Consider the following 18,343-nt stretch of genomic DNA (forward strand, 5'->3'; position numbering starts at 1 on the left):
AGAGTGGTCAACACAAAATACATACATTCCTTATAGGTTATGTGAGTCCCATGTCACAATCAATACACTACAATTACTACAACATACTAAAGAGTGAGATGGACTTGAATGTCACTCATCAATTTTATGTTTTGATCAGCTGTAGTTTAGAAATATGCCAATCTTTTCTCCCCTTAGGAGATATTGTGCGTTCTCTGTCTGGATGGACAAAGTAAACCGTCTTTGCTCTGCTTAGTATGACAGGCTGATAGATGCATATGGGCTGCATCTCAAAAATTATAAATATTTAAAATAGACACTATCCTTATGAATAAACTGCATAGTCGCAATTTAAACAACTACATTCTCGTCTAATGAATGAAATTAATTATTAATTAATTAATGAAATTAATGAAATCTAATAAATATCCCAAATTAACATTTAATTATGGATGTTTGTTTTTCTCAACCAAAACAGTAAAAAATATTAGATGATAACTTTTTGCAGTTATTCCCTTCTTTTTGTATTTTACATGAAGTTTAAATTCCACATTTTAATGACATTATGAATTGTGCTGGATTAGTTGTTGGCTGGTTTCATAAGATAACATTTTACTTATAATATTTATAATACTTATTAATATTAATTCTTATAAAATTTGCCCATCTGACATCTAAATATTGATAATAAAGATTTTAAAGCTGATTTAAAATGTTATTTAAATATTATGTTTTTGAGATTTTAGGATCGCCAAATTCAAAACAGACAGAACTTAGTTTTGTTTACCAAAACTAGGTGTCCTGAGGTGTTGCAAACATGGCCGCCAAGTGAACTAACTTTTTTTAAAAGGTACTTTAGTGATCAAGTACAATAGTTTAAATGCAGTATTCAATTTCTAAATTGTTGAAATTATGGTTTAAACTCAGTACTTCACAATCAAAAACTAATAATTCATTTAAAAACATACATAAACAGATATATGAAGATCCTGTATTATGCATCTCACAAGCAATGAGTAGCATTACCAAATATGCCACGACCTAAACTGTGGATCTAAACATTTTGTGAAACTAAACATTGTGGCGCATTCAATTTATAGTACAACAGTGAAACTAAAGGACCAAATGCTAGAAATAAAGAGTGAAAAGCATGCATAGATATTGGGAAATTATTCTCTTTTATTTGAAGTACTGTTGAGAGAGAGGACCGTGTTGAGGACAGCCTGATGCCTTTCATTAAAATGCTAAACAGGTGCAAAGGTGGAGTAGGAAGACAACGCGTTTGATCAATGCGCCCTTGCGGTTCTATCTTCACCCGAATGAGACTTTATAAAGAACAAGATCAGGCTAAATCTACAGCATGTGATGCGTTGCAGATGACCAAAAAACCTAGCGCCAAATTTACAAAAGCTCCACCGCCTTTTGTATGGACAGGGTTTAATATTATGATTTAATACTATTGTCAAAAAGTGTAAAAATGTTAAGTGACCATGAAGTCATAAAATAGTTATAATAACTGATAAATTCATAATTAACATGTAATCATTTCAAAAATAAGACAGTAAACTCAGTTACAAATTGTACCATTACAATCATGAGAATCCAATCCAAAAACAGTATTATGTACAGAAACTAAATAATCAATTGAACAATAAAGCTGTATATTCTTCGTTGTGTAAATACAATTCATATTTTTAAAGCTACAACTGTAGTAAGGCCTTGTGCCCATGCTGTAAAGGGCACCTATTAGGCCTGCATGAATTTTGTGATATTTTGGTTTTCTGCAATATATTTTGCAATAAATACAATCTCTCTTAAATAGCTTGTTTTGCAAAGAATTCATAACTTTAGGTTGATTGGGATTATTTTGCATAACATAATCCAATTGCAAGCATAGATAAATACAAAAGTAATAATTTATCAATGTTTTTCTGATTTTTGTTAAATTTATATAGTATATATATATATATATATATATATATATATATATATATATATATATATATATATATATATATATATATAGTAGAAATAAAATAAGTAAATGCAAAATATCACTGCATAGTCTTTATTGTAGAAACAACTGAATCTAAATAATGTTTGTAATCTAAAACCTCAAACTTTGAAATGCTTGTGCTTTTAAGCTCTCTTGAAATGCCTAACAATTATCACAGGTCTAAAAACATGCAAATGATAAACTTTTACTACATTATGGAGAAACTTTGCAATGACAAACTATTGTACCTAAACAACTATAATCATAACTAGACATTGGGCATGCCACGATGTGACTATTGTAGATGTGTTCATTGTGATGTCGATGCTGAAACGATATATTGTGCAGCCCTAGCACCTTTGATGAAAATCAACTTTTAGAAGCCGTTCAGACAGAACTGTGTGTAGGTATAGTGTGTCCACTATCATATTGAAGTGATATAATCACAACAAGCCTCTTTTTTTTATTTTCCCGACGTTAAAATAAGACCAAAATCCTTGTGATTCTGAGGCCCACCGCAACGTGACGTAGGAGTGCGGTTTCCCCGCCCACCAAATTGATTGACAGACGTCAGGTTTCTATAATAACATGTATACACATGTCCACAGAACGTTTTTTTTGCAAATAAACTGGGATTAAAATATTTGTTCAAACTGTGATTTTTGTGAGTTTTATAAGTTTAAAAACGTTTTTAAAGCAGAGCATGTTTGTAATAAAGTATAATTGCTATGTAATTCTCAACTGCTATAATCACCAGGGCTGCATGGTGTCAGTGAACACTAATATGCAGCGGGGAAAATAAGTATTTGACACATCAGCATTTTTATCAGTAAGGGGATTTCTAAGTGGGCTACTGACACAAAATTCCTACCAGATGTAGCCATCAAGCCAAATATTGAATTCATACAAAGAAATCAGAACATTTAAGTATACAAGTTGAGTCATAATAAATAAAGTGAAATGACACAGGGAATAAGTATTGAACACATGAAGATAACAAGGTGCAAAATGGCATAGAAAGTCAGGAGATCTGTCAGTATTGAGAGAAAAACCCTGCTCCCTATCAGTACTAATTGATATCAGCTGCTTTAGTCCTAATTGATGGCCTATAAAGGCTTCTCATTACTCAGGAGGCACACAGGAAAGACTTCATGATGGGTAAAAACAAAGAACTCTCTCAAGATCTGCGTAGTCTTATCGTTGAAAAGCATTTTGATGGGAATGGTTATAGGCGCATTTCCAGAATGCTGAATGTTCCTGTGAGCACTGTGGGGGCTATTATCCGGAAATGGAAAAAGCATAAGTTCACCATAAACCGGCCACGATCAGGTGCTCCACGTAAGACCCCTGTCCGAGGAGTCCAAAGAATAATCAGGAGAGTTCTCCAAGAGCCAAGAACCACTCGGGCAGAACTTCAGGAAGACCTCGCATCAGCGGGTACTATTGTTTCAAAGAAAACTATAAGCAATGCACTGAACCACCATGGCATCCATGCACGCTCACCACGCAAGACTCCATTGCTGAACAAAAAGCATGTTGAGGCCCGGTTAAAGTTTGCGAAACAGCATTTGGAGAAGCCTGTGGATTATTGGGAAACTATAGTATGGTCAGATGAAAGCAAAATTGAACTTTTTGGCAGTCATTCTACACATCATGTTTGGAGAAGAAATGGCACTGCCCACCACCCCAAGAACACTATACCAACAGTTAAGTTTGGGGGTGGAAGCATCTTGGTTTGGGGCTGCTTTTCAGCAAGGGGTACTGGCAGACTATATATTATTGAAGGTAGGATGAATGGAGAAATGTACCGGGACATTCTGGATAAAAATCTGCTGCCATCTACCAGAAAGCTGAAAATGAAAAGAGGGTGGACATTTCAGCAAGACAATGATCCCAAACACAAGGCCAAGGAAACAATGAAGTGGTTTCAAAGAAAGAAAATCAAGTTGCTTGAATGGCCCAGTCAATCACCTGACCTAAATCCCATAGAAAATCTATGGAGAGAACTGAAGATCAAAGTTCATAAAAGAGGCCCAAGGAACCTTCAAGATTTAAAGACCGTTTGTGTGGAAGAATGGGCCAGAATCACTCCTGAGCAATGCAGACGACTGGTCTCTCCATACAAGAGGCGTCTAGAAGCTGTGATCACCAACAAAGGCTTTTCTACAAAGTATTAAGTAAAGTGTGTTCAATACTTATTCCCTGTGTCATTTCACTTTATTTATTATGACTCAACTTGTATACTTAAATGTTCTGATTTCTTTGTATGAATTCAATATTTGGCTTGATGGCTACATCTGGTAGGAATTTTGTGTCAGTAGCCCACTTAGAAATCCCCTTACTGATAAAAATGCTGATGTGTCAAATACTTATTTTCCCCGCTGTATGTGTTGTGTGTGTGTGTACTAGGGATGGCTGATGTGAAACTTACATTTTGACATAGTGTCGAGATCCCGAAGCGCAAGTGTTTCGAAACACTGCACAAAAGCATGACCCGAAACACAAGGTCACATGACTAAGGTGTTTCAAAACACCCAGGTCACTTGACTAAAGTGTTTCGAAACAAAAGGTCACGTGACCAAAGCGATTCAAAGCATTGGTCCCCTCAGAAGCGTTTCGACACCTGGCGAATCTGCATTTGACTGATAGGGTCAGAAAAACTATATCACAAGAGGCCTAGTAGACTTTGTGTGTTTAAAAAGTTACTGTGCTGCAAATGGCCTGGGTTTAAATCCCTACTTGTACATATACACTGAATTTATGACTTGATGTATTTTAATAGTCACTTTTTATGACCAAAACAAGCCATTTATTTACAAAGTGTTCATTCAGATGTCAGACCAATGTTAAAACAAAACACGTTACAAGAACAGAGGATCTATAGTTCCATCAACTGGATTCGAACCGGATTATCTCTGCATGCTAGTCAGGAACTCTTACCACTTCACTAAATCACTTGAAGTCCAACTGTACAACGTGGGGTTAAACACATTAATTTGCTTCATTTTTTCTTTGCTGAAGCTGTTCCAAAGTAATACATAAAAATTACCACTAGGTGTCACTGTAGAGATGGGTTTCAAAACGTTTCAAAAATTCGACACATTTGCTTTGACAGTTTTAGTGTTTTATAAAGCCTTGCCTTACCCACCCCTACTGCAAGCGGCATTTGTGTGCGACTCATCATTTCAGAAAGGCTTGAATAAACTCCACCACAAATACATCAAATAAACTAACTTGGTATTTTTGACTAATGAGCTGTATTACAGCTTATTCATGTCTGTCTCCATCACTGACTGCTGTGTATCTGATGTTGCAGGAGAAGCAGATGCAATTATGGGAACAGGGGGCAGGGAGAAGCAGCTCATTTGCATTTAAAGCTACATTCGGGCTACAAAAACAACTACACTGTACTCAGACAAAAAAATGGGCATATTCTGGAGGCTATAATAAATATTCTGATGGGTTTTTGAGCTGAATACAGATCCAGCCTTATCTTAAATCTTGTAAAAATATATACACAGGCCTTAAAAGCTTAAAAACTTTCACTATATTCTGGTTACACTGAAATGACTCCAAAATTTTCATGTGCTTTGAACTGTTGTACCTGGTCAAAAACACAATCCTGACTCCAAACTGCACATCCTGTGATGTGGCTTTTGCGGATTCACACACTGCAATATCGAAGCTCAACTAATATATTGTGCAGCCCTACTTTCTATGATTAATTTTATGGATGCTAGTCACTCTTCTTTATCTTTTCTGAATAAAAACCTATGAAAGATCCTGCCAAACTACCTTTCTGCATTTCTTCCATGATCACTCTGACCTGCAAGATGGGCCAACACAGCTTGCAAACCGCGTTCGGTACAGAATTTCTGCGCCGTTGTCTAATTTGCATAATTCCCTATAGTGAATCAGTTACAACAATGCACACAGTGTATGCAAATTAGCAATGCTATCAGCGGCCGCAATTCATTCGCTTTATTTATACATATATTTTGGCATTTTTTTGGCAAGGGTTTGAAATGAAACAGCAAGCCCATTAAATCAACAGAATGTTTTGTTTTTTATTTTTGTAAGGGAGAAGGAAAGTGCTGCTGTGGGATTCAATTAACATTATTTGCATAACTTATTCACAGAGAGCCTGCGGAATGTGTCTCCACAGACTTTCACAAGGCACTGAAAAAGATTCAGATGCACCCCAAAAAAAGGCTGAAAGTGGAATCTCGCTTTGGTGCCAAAATCGTTCTTGACGCATCATTTGAGAAGACAAACTTACACTTTGTACATCAGCAACAACCACCAAGTGTGCTCAAAAAAACACACACACATACATTCACACAAAAAAATTGCACACAGCTCTACCAATATTTCATGATAACATGACGCAATGCTACAACACGTCAGAGAAAGTACTTTTAAAAACTGCCCCTATAAATAGCATATCTCCAAGGAATAACTGGCGTGTTGGAAAAGGAATATTTTTATCAAAGAATTTAGGACATATTGAGGTCAGTCTGATGTGGCAGAGTCCATAGATAGAGACGGCGGGACTTAAACAGAGCTTGGTTTCTCTTTAATACCGTGTCATTAGCATCTAGTCGCATCTGTAAACAACATTTTCCGCAGTGCTATTTACTTCTGGCAAGTGATTCAGAGAGCTGTTATCTGTTTGGATGTAGCAATGCCCCCTAACTGAGCGGGGCCAGGCTAATGCATTCCCTTTGAACACCCTGGGCTGGATGGAGGTGTCAATCAGACGGCGTAGCGTTGACTGCATCCAGCATCCCTTTCTCCCCTCGTGCTTTTTACAGGCTGTTCATCCGCCGCTAGGTTTGACAAAGGTGGTCAAATAGGGGTGACACAGCACTGAAAACACAGCCGGGCCCCGAGAGACTGTCAAACCGCTACCGAGCAAAACATATTCCTGCACTGTTTTACTGCCGTCTGTCCAATTATTTGATAAAAATCAGGCGGTTATTTCTATTTTATGTGCAGTGCTCATGCTGCCCTTTTGGCCACTGAAAACAATGTAGGTCTATCCAATTATTTAAAGTGATTTCTTGCTAATTTTACCTGCATTAGAAGTGTTATATTTGGTCTGCCAGGATGGCTCGAGCATGTAAATAGAGATAGTTCACCCAAAAATTAAATATGCATAAAAATGACTTTTTAGGTGACATTTATTACGTTCAGATATAATAGGGAAAAAGCTTCCCAATATAATAAAAAATAATGTATATATTATAAATAATTAATACAGCTGAAGGCAAAATAATTATATTTGAATTCTTTCAAATATTTCCCAAGTAATATTTAACGTAAAAATTGTAAAAAATAAAAATAAACTTTCCTAAAAAAAATTTTTTCTTTTGTAGAAAGGCTTATTTCTTTTAATTTGGCTGGGGGAGCCTGTTTATTATGTTAGATATTATACAGACCCCCTAGTTTTTCACAATTCCGAGATCGCTGAATCCAACGCAAAATAAACAAAAAGTTGAATTTTTTTGCGATCCAGCAAAATTCTTAATTTAAATGTAAAATAATCACAAATATGTAAATAATCTCATAAAACATCCAATTCCAAACCATATCATCAAATTAGATTTATTTCAGTTTGCAATAAACTGTTTTACATGATTTATAGATTGCCTAGTCAGTCACTCAGTCAGTCAGCCTGTAACCTTAAAGCTTTAAACAAATAAAGCACAGCACTACTATGATTAGAGAAAAGTTCACTCTATTATAAGAGTTAATGTCACTCTTAATGCATTTTAAGATGAATACTAGCATCTTGCTAAATAACTGGAGAAATACTGTCATCATGGAAAAGACTAAAGTAATTAGTTATAAGAAATAAGCTATTAAAACTAGTTTATTTAAAAATATGTTGAAAACCTTCTCTCTGTTAAACAGCACATGGGAGATATTTTTAAAAGAATGCAAATTTCACAGGAGGGCTAATTATTTTTTACTTCAACTGCATATTTTGATTGCATTTACTCGAAATACACTTCCAGGACCTGTCATAAATATTAACGCCATGCAAATTTGCCATGATGTAGCTTGGTAGTCTATACATAATCTACTCTGCGCTGCTTATATTCAATTCAATTTTTTTCAATTCAGCTTTATTTGTATAGCGCTTTTACAATGTAGATTGTGTCAAAGCAGCTTCACATAAATGGTCATAGTAATTGGAACAGTGTGATTCAGGTTTTAGTGTTTAAGTTCAGTTCAGTTCAGTTTAGCTCAGTTCAGTGTGATTTAATCATTACTGAGAGTTGTATGCATATGCATAGAGTAGGCTAGTTAGTGTAATACTTCATAATGACATCTGAAAAATTATCAAGCTATACTTTATAGCTCAGCTGAGTAACACTGGATGCTGGATGGAAAATTATACACAAGCTGTTACTTGGACCAAAACACAAGTCTTACCGTCAGGTTCAATAATACTGAGGCACTGAGCTTTATACACTTTCTAAGCAGCAAAGCAACTCTGTTACAGTCTTGACAAGCAGAATATAACCATTGATTATGAAATCAACTGAAACAATAACAGCCCTTGAAAAAAAATAAACATACTGTATCAATCCAACACCAACGAGATGTATTTCAAGCCTGACGGGTATAAAGAATTGTTTTTTGCCTCAATACGCAATGGTGGGTGAAATGAATAAGTGTAAATAAGCCTTACTGGCAATAAAACTGTTAATAATAAAAGTAAATGTTCTGTGTGTGGCTCATATTTCCTATATTCCCCTATACATAAAATTTGTATTATTTATTATTTATCAACAATTCTTTTTTTATGATCTGCAAACTACTGTTATCAAATAGGTCACTCACTTTGCAAAAAGAAAAATTTATTAAATCATTCATTTTCTACCGCTTTTCTGGGGTTGGTTTGCGGGAAGAGACTTAGGAGAGAACCCCAGACTCCCCTCTCCCCAGACACTTCCTCCAGCTCCTCCAAAGGGATCCCGAGGCGTTTCCAGGCCAGTCAAGAGACAGAGTGCCTCCAGCGTGTCCTGGGTCTTCCCCGAAGCCCCCCTAGGTAGGCGTCTAGGAGGCATCTGAAAGAGATTTCCGAGCCACCTCAGCTGACTTCACTCGATGTGGGGGAGCAGCAGCTCTACTCCGAGCTCCTCGCTGGTGTCAGAACTCCTCACCCCATCCATAAGAGTGTTACCCTCGAAAGAAAACTTTTCATCATCATTTTGGCTGCTTGTTTACGAGATCTTGTCTTTTCGTAGGTGAGAGTAGGAACGTAGACTGACCGGTAAATCGAAAAGCTTTGTCTTTCGGCTCAGCTCCTTCTGTACAACAAAGAACCGATATATCGACCACATTACTGCTGCCACTGCACCAATCTGACTGTCAATCGCTCGTTCCATCCTTCCCTCACTCGTGAGCAAAAGCCCAAGATACTTGAACTCCTCTAACTATGGTAAGTACTTTCCCTCATCCGGAGATGGCAAACCACCTTTTTCCAGTAGAGCACCATGGCCTCGGACTTGGAGGGGCTGAGGTTCGAGCTTTCTGTGCCTGACGAAACAGGCTCTTGGGAAAAAAAAATACAACCCTAAAAAATTCATGCATCTTAAGGCAAGTGTTTTGTTTCTTAATAAATCTGTTTTTGACCTGTCGGGTCAATGATTCATAAACCCAGTTGCTGCGTCCCAATTCGCATACAGTCTATCCTAAATAGTATTCGAAAATAGGTTTAGCATGTCCCAAACCATAGTATATTGAAAAGGATATGCCAAAAGCTTACAGATGGTCTACTGTATCCGGTAAAAACTCAAAGTGTAGAACAACCATACTTTAACCGTTAATATTGCCCACAATACACTGCATGTTGGACATGTTTTGAACTACAAGCCTGGGTAAAAAATGTAAACTAACTACAAATATGGCAGACACGTGAGATCAGTTATCAAGTGAAGAAGCTTCGAGGCTTTTAAGAGGCTTAAAGTTGTTTGAATGACTGTTAATTAATATCTAGCCAATTGGAACATGTTTAAACAACGTTTTAGGTGTTATATTTCATCTGCAACAACAGTGTGAACTTTTATCAACATATGTTTGGACATTAACTTTTGAATGAATGCATAATTAGGCAAAGACCTGAAGAGATTCCTCAGCATGAAAGACTCGTGAATGGCAGATTATCCTGCTGCTGCTTCTCCAATAGGGTAAGAAATGTGGATGATGTGTCGAGATGATTGACAGGATGTAAATAAGCAACATAACGATCTGTTAACAAGGTACTGTAGTATGTCCCATAGCCTGCATACTCTTCTGTTACAGACTCAAAAGTATATAGTTTTGCTTTACAAAAAAAGTTCATACTTTCTAAATGAATCAGAGGTTTTGAATAAATCATTTGAAATAATCAATCAATCTGTATATCTTTGTCTTTTGCTTTTGCAATCTGGCTTAGACAAAGTCAATATTAAGGTTTATATTTATATTTTGGTCACTTATCAACTTATAAATATAACAATTTATTAGTTTTGGTTAATATATCCAGATAAGTGCATGTCTTGAATGAACAGAATTCAATCTCAATTCAATCAAACAAAAAATGACTGCTAGATAGTTTGTTAGTCACTTTTATCTTGTATTTGCTGCATGGCAATACATAACACTTTTATACGTGACTATAGACTGGTAGAGAACATCAGGAACAGCTATTTTTTACAAGTTGCTTGGTAATATGTCATGTGGCTCTTAATTTATAGCACCAATTTAGTATGTTTACACAGAAAAGCACCTGGCAAATTAAATAGCCAACGGGCAAAACCTCAAATTATCTCAACCCTCATATAGTTTCCATATGGAGATATCTGCCCACCAACAACACCTGCTACACTTACATCTTTACATTGAAAATACATTTCAAATTCCAAACAAACTGCTTGGTATTTTGCATAGATTATGGCTGTGAAGACATTTCTGATTAAAAAACAGAAATAATACGTTATAATTTATTTTGGGCATCGCAGTGGCGCAGTGGGTAGCAAGATCCCCTCACAGCAAGAAGGTCGCTGGTTAGACCATGTTCTCCCTGTGTTTGCGTGGGTTTCCTCCAGGTGCTCCGGTTTCCCCTACAAGTCCAAAGACAAGTGGTATAGGTGAATTGGGTAAGCTGAATTGTCCATTGTGTATATGTGTGAATGAGTGAGTGTGTATGGATGTTTCCCAGTGAGGGGTTGCAGCTGGAAGGGCATCCACTGCGTAAAACGTGCTGGATAAGTTGGCGTTCAATCCACTGTGACAACCCCAGATTAATAAAGTAACTAAGCCAAAAAGAAAATGAATGAATGAATGAAAGATGCATTGTTTTTCTTCCAGATAGCATAAAACAGTAGACAAGAAACACACATACATTTGAAAACCTCTCTTTTTCTCTCCGCTCTGATCTGACAGCGTGATGCCAATCAACACCACACTCCAATCTCACTGAGCCGAGCAAGATTTAAAGATAGACAGAGGAGGAAAAGAAGAAAGCATGACCTCTCTCTCTGTAACTTCACCTATCTCTCTCTCTCTCACTCGATCGTTTTTGGTCTGGAAAACTTTTTCGCACTATTGTCAGCAGGACAGCAGGATGCCATCACTGTGAAAGGGTTTTCGCAGTTGTCACAGACAGTTGATCTGCCTCCTTCCAGTAACGAAACCCTCTGCCAAAAGCCTTCCCATCATGCTCTGGGGCAAAGGCATCAATAACCAGGAAATGGTGAGCGAGTAAACATTCTGAATCATAAACAAAGATGAATAGTGCTATGAGTCGTATTCCACTCCAACTGCAGATGGACACTGCATCCTCTCTGACTGGGGTGTTATTGCATTAGGATGGATTGGGAAGTGAAGCCGACGCACAAATGGGGGGAATATTCAAGAGTGATTGCTTTTCTTTTTTCTCACTCCATCAACTGCAGCTTTTTAAACCCAAGTGAGCACTGTTGGAAATGGGGTGAAATATCCGGCCTGCAAAAATGGGCTGCGGATGTCTGGATGAGAGGCCGAAAGATTCTTTCACTTCTTTTTGATGTATTCTTTTCCCAACTCGAATTGAATTTTCTCACAGCTTTCAAAGAAACAACCTTCTAGTTCTTCATTAGATCATCTCTCTCTCTCTCTTCATAAACGGGAGAAACTATATGGTTGATGGGGTTATTGAGTGAATGAATGTATTAGAGAATAACAACATGATCAATGACCCTATTGAAACATGATGCTTATTTCAATCTGAAATTCCAAGCACAAGAAATTGACTGAGTTTGCTTTCTAGGATCAAATTAAAACAGATTCACAGGCCGGAGGTAATACTCTGAGGACAAAGAAAACAGCTTAGACCAGCAAGGCTTAAGTTTAGTTTGCAGTAGTTTTAGAAAGGATTTGGGCACATAGTCAGATTTGGAGACCAGCTGGTCAGTCAGATAAACCAGATGAAACCAAAGGTTTTTGAATGTATCCTACTAGATATAACCTTAAGCAACCAAATAGAGATCTAGATTTTTTTTTAGATACAAACAAAAAAATAATAATAATTATAATAACACATTTTCCCAGTGATGGGTTGCAGCTGAAAGGGCATCCGCTGTGTAAAACATATGCTGGATAATTTGGCAGTTCATTCTGCTGTGGCGACCCCAGATTAATAAAGGAACTAAGCCGAAAAGAAAATGAATGAATAAATAATTACACAAACATACATATACACTCACTGGCCACTTTATTAGGTACTTTATTATGTCCAACTGCTCGTTACTGCAAATGTCTAATCAGTCAATCACATGGCAGCAACTCATTGCATTTAGGCATGCAGACATGGTCAAGATGATCTGTTGCAGTTCAAACCGAGCATCAGAATGGGAAAGAAAGGTGACTTAAGTGACTTGAGCGTAAACATGGCATGGTTGTTGGTGCCAGACAGGCTGGTCTGAGTATTTCTAAAACTGCTGATCAACTGGGATTTTGCACAACATGTTGAACCTTGAGGCAGACGGGCTACAGCAGCAGAAGATCACACGAGGTGCCACTCCTATCAGCTAAGAACAGAAAACTGAGGGTACAATTCGCACAGGCTCACCAAAATTGGACAATAGAAAATTGGAAAAACATTGCCTGGTCTGATGAGTCCCGATTTCTGCTGTGACATTCAGATGGTACGGTCAGAATTTGGCATCAACAACATGAAAGCATAGATTAATCCTACCTTGTGTCAACGGTTCAGGCTGGTGGTGGTGGTGTAATGGTGTGGGGGTTATTTTCTTGGCACACTTTAGGCCGATTAGTACTAATTGAGCATTGCGTCAACGCCACAGGTTACCTGAGTATTATTGCTGACCATGTCCATCCCTTAATGAAAAGCATGATGGTTTCATGAACATGACAATAACTTCACTGTATTCAAATGGCCTCCACAGTCACCAGACCACAATCCAATAGAGCACCTTTGGGATGTGGTGAAACGGGAGATTCACATCATGGATGTGCAGCTGACAAATCTGCAGCAACTGCATGATGCTATCATGTCAATAAAGACCAAAATCTCTAAAGAATATTTCCAGTACCTTGTTGAATCTATGCCACGAAAGATTAAGGCCGTTCTAAAGGCAAAAAAGGTCCAGCCTGGTACTAGTAAGGTGTACCTAATAAAGTGGCCGGTGAGTGTTTATACACACATATACAGTTTATTAAAACCACCATGCTCTTATACAAATAATAAGTAGCTAAATACCCCATATTGAAAACTCACAACTGTGTACAGCAGCAACGGTAACGTTAAAGAAACCACCATTCACGAAGAACACGCTCTTGCACTTAAGAACATAAGACGTGGATAAAATAAATTAATGTTTGTGTTTAATGTTTTACTTAAAAATCGCACAGCACAAAGCCGTCGGTCTCATAAACACGTGTTTACAAGACTCGTTTTAAGAACGAGTGCTAAATAAGAGCAACGTGGCAAGTTTCCAGATATTTGAGTAAGGCAATGACCAAACATAATTAAAACATAATTGGACACTTACCTTTGAGTTACTTCTGTGGTGCTTTTATGGTTTTCTTGGTGGAACTGTAAATGATCTTTAAGGTAATATCCGACTTGAAGCTTTCACGATAAGTCTCTCTGGTTCCATGTTTGATACGCAGGTGATTTGTGTGGGCGTGGCTAAACTGTTGATCGCAGTAAAAATATTCAAGCGAATATAATACTGTTTATCGAGGTCGATACTGGTTAGTGTGTAAAGACTATGCTAAAAAAGCAATAGGTTGCTTATAAGCTGATTTTTTATTTATTTATTTTTTTTGTTATTTATTTTTTGTATTATCACAGATTTTTATCAATTTAGGACCAAAATCTAAAGACCATACTTAGTTAACTTTACATGACTGCGTAGCTACTCAAGTAAAACAATCCAAACACTGCATTCACACTAATGGAATTATACTGCAGACTGCAAAACCTGCTTTTACTTAAGAGTTTTTGCCTTGTTTCTAGTCCAAATATTTTTTATTTAAAGTCTTGAATCAGAAAGCATTTTATATACAAGCAAAAAATAAAAATAAAAAAATCAGAAATAATGTCAAAATGAAGTGAGTTTTTCCCTAAAATAAGCTAAATAATCTGCCAGTGGGTTAAGGAAAAAAATCTTAATTTGGAGCAAAAAAACAGGATTACTTTGCTTGTTTGAAGGGGAAAAAACTCACTTCATTTTGACTTATTATTTCTGAAAACCGGACCATATTTATGTCTAGAAAATGTGCCCTGATTTTAGAAATGTTGAATATTTGGACAAAAACTTGAAACTAGAAACACAAAAGACAAGACAAAAAGAAACTAAAAACATGAACTCTAAGCAAGAAAAGCAGTTAAATAACAAGATTCTGACCGGTAAAAAGCACTTAGTTCCTTTTACAAACCCCAACTACAAAATTAGCTACAATTTGTTAAGTGGGAGCTTTTTCCAACTTGAATAAATGCTGATTTATTTTAGTCATTGATAATGTTTTAGAGATGCATAATTGCAAGTCCAGGATTTGGAACAGCTCAAAATAGAATGTGACACTTGTTTTCATTAAGGTAAAACTACAGCTATTACATCAGTTGGCACAGCTAAAATTCCTAATTTACATCTTGGATAATTGAGTTCAACAAAGACAGGATGTTTGGGATCTCCTCAAAATAAAACTTCGCATACTGTCATTTTGAAAATGCTGTAATGACATTGTGGCCTTTTTGTAGGAAGTAATTTGCTTGCAGTTATTTAAGGTGGACAGAAACAGATTGGTTTGCTGTTTGATGTACTAGTACCTCTTAATATTTAGTATTATAAATTGTCATAATTATAAACAGTGGTTCTAGCAATATTGTTTTAACCCAGCAGACACCCAGCAGGTATAAGACATTAATATTAGGTTGGATCTAGGTCGCCAGCATCAGAGGAGAATGTTATTTTGATGTCCAATAACGACGTGAAATGACATTGATATTTTGTTGATTGTAGATTGTGTTGGACTAATGTCACATTGACATCAAATACTGACATTTATTCATCAGGTATGGCAACCAACATCTAACAGCTATCATAGTGGTAACGTCCACACAACGTCAAGCTGTAACATCATTGGACGTTGATATTTTGTTGTTTTTATTTTGCATTACAAAGTAATGTCCGACATTGGACATTGACGTCAGCCTGACGTTGAGTTCTGACTTCAACCCGATTTTCATTTCCGAACAAAATGCAATGTTCTACGACATTGGGGTTCAACGTCAATCTGATCTTCATGTTGATGTCCTGTGCCTGCTGGGAATATTTGTTAATTATTCTAGTTGCTGTATGTACCTTGAGTGACTAATAAATCCAAAGTTGTCTTTAAATTGCTAATTAAAATGGATGCTCGTTCATGGTTGGGATACAAAAATAGGCCTAGGATTTTGGCATCCTACAAGTATTGAATGATTATATGGTTAGTTGCATTTCACTGTTTACATTCAGCATTGATTTTTCACCCTTTCAGAAAAGACCAGAAAAATCATTGGAGACCCGCCAAACTAGAACAGATGAAGACCAGTTGCGACAGAGTTAAACACACTTTTTTGGGTGGAAGGTAGGGCTAACATTTTTCAGTGATTGTGTTTAGTGCATTTTTAAAACAAAAGCAGGAAAAGTGCCAGTATAGTTGATAGAAAAAGAGACGTGCTGCTGGAAAGCGAATGAGAGCGTTTCTTCAAGGGTGAAATTAATGGAGAGAGGAGGCGATGGAGAACTGCGTACGAGCGAGAGAGTGATCGTGTTTACTGGATGTGTTTACCAGCCTGTTGTCTTCCAGTTCCCCACGGCTGCAGATCAGTGTCTGTAACCAAACAGGGATTGGGTGGATATTTAACAGAGAGAGCAGTTGGTCATTTCACAGTTCACGCGGTCCACAAAACAATGCTAAAGTAATTACGTCTAATTGCATCCTAATCTCTCCCTTTCCATTTGAAATCTTTAATTGGCTGCTATACCGACATTAGGATGGACAGTTCTGATGTTCTGCACACACACAAGAAAATGAGGAATAGAAATATTTCACATTCTGCACTGTTTCTAGGTCACTAATCAAATAGAGACGTTGTGGTATTGAGTGCTTTTCCACAAAAGGTGCATTGATACAACCGTCTCACATATAGTCAAATCATCCATGCTATGTGGACATACTTGAACAGCCCAGTTGGGTAGTAATTAGACAAACCTTTTGAATTTCATCTCTAAACTGAAAGCTCACATTCCTGCATTTTTTTTGTAATATGTAGGCTCTTATTTGCAGTGACATTAGGCCATCTTCAGTTCAATGTTGAACCTCTTTTGGTTATGACTAGGGCCAGACAAAATCTATATATATTTTTTTGTTATTTCCCCACATAATTTTGTAAAAATGTGGAATGATTTAGGAGTATTCCTTCATTCATTCATCCATGCATGCATTTTTAACCGATTTTCCTGGGCCCTGGTCATGGGGGCAGCAGTCTTAGGAGAGAATCCCAGACTTTCCTCTCCCCAGGCACTTCCTCCGGCTCATGTTGGGGGGGGGGGGGGGGGGGGGGGGGGGATGGGGGCGTTCCCAAGGCGTTCCCAAGGCGTTCCCAGGCCAGGCCAGGCCAAAAATAGCAGATAAAATATTTTTAAATGAATCATATCAGGATTTTCGTTGTTGGTTGTTTGTAACAAGCTCTTTGTGGTCAACAGGCCAGGCCAACAATTATTTTTCATTAGCTCAACATTCAGCTGTGCAAGAAAACATACAATCTGATGTAAGTGAAGTGACAGTACACTAATGATATATGGTGTCATTTGTATTTTTAATTGTTTATTAATTAAAACTGTGGTTATAAAGACCAATCGACAATATAGTTTTAGATAGTGTCTAACAATAGACAAAAATAGTGTTTAACATATAAATACAAAGCAGTACTTAAACCTCTTAATGAAATAGAAAAGAAGTGAATAACTCTAAAAAGTCTCAATCTTTTGAGAAAAAAAGAACCACCCCTTTTACCAGGCTTGCTACAAACCTGTTTATCAGTATTATTTTTTTTAATATATTAAAAGTTTATATTTGCTAATGCTAAAGATACGCTCAGCATATATAAGTCCATCCCTCAAAAATCTATGTTTTAATTTCATATTTTTAATAGGAAGCTATACAATATTATATTTGTGCATATATATTAGATTAGTCAGTACTGAAGCCAGATCTGGAGCTTATCTAACAAAATAACTTACGATAACCGTCCAAAAACTAGTACACCCAAATTTATGTTAGAGAAAAATATTAAATACAAATTTTAAAAACAAATTAAATGAAATAAAAAATTTAGTTGAAATTTTGTACGTTTTTTTTTTTTTTTTGGCAATAATTAGCTTGAATTTAATTGTATTATCTTTCAATTTCTGAATGTTTGGTGACTAAAATATTATTTTAATAAACATCTGTTTAATAAAACCATTTTGTTTGCTGACATCTTAATTATGCTGAGCACTGTTCATAAATGTAAAAAGTTTTATCAAGACAGTATTCAAGTTAAAGCAGTAGATATTTTGTGTGTTTGTGTGTGTGTGTGTGTGTGTGTGTGTGTGTGGGTGTATGAAATATCAAAATAGAAAATTTGTCACCTTAGGTTTATTTGACATTATTGTCAAAATTTAGTTATTGACATGTTTGTATCAAACTTATTTACATTATGGGATGTTTTTTTTATTCTTTGTTTACATTTGAAAACTTTTAATAAAAAAACAAGTGTTACACACATACTGTTTGCTATGGAATGCAAAAACTTTGAAGCTCATTATCTCAAAATAATTC

At 36.5% G+C, this 18,343-nt stretch overlaps 1 long non-coding RNA gene across 2 annotated transcripts in view; it reads right to left on the reverse strand.

Annotated features, from left to right (window-relative positions):
• The window catches only part of LOC141379123 (uncharacterized), a 30,459-nt gene extending 16,299 nt beyond the window's left edge, over nucleotides 1-14,160 (reverse strand). The window contains exons 1-2 of one of the 2 annotated variants that reach the window (XR_015516965.1): nucleotides 14,023-14,160; nucleotides 10,958-11,091 (exon numbers count right to left, since the gene is read on the reverse strand). This is a non-coding gene — a long non-coding RNA (uncharacterized LOC141379123). Of the gene's footprint in view, nucleotides 1-10,957; nucleotides 11,092-14,022 lie in introns of those variants that run through there. The other variant, XR_015516964.1, reaches the window with a different exon arrangement.
• Between the last annotated feature and the right edge of the window lie 4,183 nt (nucleotides 14,161-18,343).

The sequence above is a fragment of the Danio rerio genome, chromosome 19 (assembly GCF_052040795.2).
Source record: "Danio rerio strain M-AB ecotype USA chromosome 19, GRCz13ab, whole genome shotgun sequence".
Taxonomy (NCBI): domain Eukaryota; kingdom Metazoa; phylum Chordata; class Actinopteri; order Cypriniformes; family Danionidae; genus Danio; species Danio rerio.